Here is a 2,087-nt window from a genome sequence, read left to right as displayed (position 1 = left end):
AGGACACTTCATACTTCGTCTCTAAGCGGCGGCTTGACTCCTCCCTACGGGGAACGGGTTTACGCGCACAGCGGCGGCTTACGCACTATGGCAGTCATGGATGCCTTACGTTTCTATGAAAAGTGTGTTCCTCCCCTGGTCCACGCTGCTTCGGCAGTCCTGGGTAAGATAGTTAGTTCTAGCTTGCCCTATGTGGAAGAGGACACGTAGACTTACTGTGGTGTGAAGTATAAAGTTCAGTTCTCCCCTGGTCCACGCCGCTTCGGCCGTCCTGGGTAAAATGGATTCATCCAGCTTGCCCTATGTGGAATGAGGACACTTTATGCTTCGTCTCTAAGCGGCGGCTTGCTCCTCCCTACGGGGAACGGGTATACGCGCACAGCGGCGGCTTACGTTATGGCAGTCATGGATGCCTTACGTTTCCATGAAAAGTGTGTTCCTCCCCTGGTCCACGCTGCTTCGGCAGTCCTGGGTAAGATAGTTAGTTCTAGCTTGCCCTATGTGGAAGAGGACACGTAGACTTACTGTGGTGTGAAGTATAAGGTTCAGTTCTCCCCTGGTCCACGCCGCTTCGGCCGTCCTGGGTAAAATGGATTCATCCAGCTTGCCCTATGTGGAATGAGGACACTTTATGCTTCGTCTCTAAGCGGCGGCTTGCTCCTCCCTACGGGGAACGGGTATACGCGCACAGCGGCGGCTTACGCAAGTTAGTCACCCTCGGCAGTGGATCACTCGGCTCATGGATCGATGAAGACCGCAGCTAACTGCGCGTCATAATGTGAACTGCAGGACACATGAACATTGATAAGTTGAACGCATATTGCACGTCGTGGGAACCTACCATGATGTACAGATGACTGAGCGCTTATATTTGAGAAATGTATCGCATACATTTAACTACGCCGTGACACCCGTCACGAGACGTGCACCATGATGTTAACTAGGGTCGCGACGACCCGCTAGCATTAAAGAACCCGTGGTTTACAATATACTGGCATTGGAATTCGAAGTATTTAGAGCGTCCGTGTTCCCGCGTGAGGCGGAAGTACGAGGAGAAGGCGTGCTTGTGGTGTCTGTGGTGGTGTTTACTGATGTCTAGCTTCAGCTTATTTATTTATTTAAATAGAAGCGAAGATGTCAAAGTAGCGTCGAAGCAGCAGCGGTAGCACAAATGATTCAAGTATGGAAGTTGACCAAAGGAACACAAACAAACTAGCGTATGGGCAATGGAAGGTATCAGTGAGTTAAACCACACGCGGGCTAACAGCCCGTTAACCGAGTCCAACGGTACATATTGGACATTGAAACAAAGTAGTCGCAAGCCAGATGTGACGATAACAACCGCAAGGTACATAAGCCTCAGTTCATGTGTGACAACCCCCTGAATTTAAGCATATTAATAAGGGGAGGAAAAGAAACCAACCGGGATTCCCTGAGTAGCTGCGAGCGAAACGGGAGAAGCTCAGCACGTAGGGGTGGCGGCCTGTCCGTCTATCCGATTCCGTGTACTGGTGCGTCTCACTATCCGTCATCTTAGCGCTTTTCAAGTCCAACTTGAATGTGGCTCAGAACCCATAGAGGGTGATAGGCCCGTAGAACAGCGCCCGTTGGATGATGGACCGAGCGTGCCATGGAGTCGTGTTGCTTGATAGTGCAGCACTAAGTGGGAGGTAAACTCCTTCTAAAGCTAAATACAACCATGAGACCGATAGTAAACAAGTACCGTGAGGGAAAGTTGAAAAGCACTCTGAATAGAGAGTCAAATAGTACGTGAAACTGCCGAGGGTGTGAAGCTCGTTGAACTCAATTATCCATAGGGCCATGACGCCCTCACCTGGACTGTCAGCAGAACCCTTTCTGGACTGACCCGACCCTTGTGAGTTGTCATGGTCCGCGTGTGGACATCGTGATCCATTACGAAATGTAAGCGGTGACTCCGGTTGCCGCGAGCATGTCTGACAATAGGTCCCAAGAAACTGCTGTCGACCCTCTACGTACCTTCAATGGTGACGATGGGCTATCGGAACCCACGGGTAACCGGTTTTCGGCTAAGTTCAGGTGTGCCGTTGGACGCGTGATGGGCTTGA

At 51.0% G+C, this 2,087-nt stretch overlaps 1 non-coding gene across 1 annotated transcript; it reads left to right on the top strand.

Annotated features, from left to right (window-relative positions):
- Positions 1 to 712: 712 nt before the first annotated feature.
- On the top strand, positions 713 to 867 carry LOC131270667 (5.8S ribosomal RNA). The gene has a single exon (XR_009179709.1). It is a non-coding gene; the product is annotated as a 5.8S ribosomal RNA (ribosomal RNA).
- Positions 868 to 2,087: the final 1,220 nt, after the last annotated feature.

The sequence above is a fragment of the Anopheles coustani genome, assembly GCF_943734705.1.
Source record: "Anopheles coustani chromosome X unlocalized genomic scaffold, idAnoCousDA_361_x.2 X_unloc_47, whole genome shotgun sequence".
Classification (NCBI taxonomy): Eukaryota; Metazoa; Arthropoda; class Insecta; order Diptera; family Culicidae; genus Anopheles; species Anopheles coustani.
Note: the sequence above shows the minus strand (reverse complement) of the source record. Positions and strands in the feature narration are given on the sequence as shown.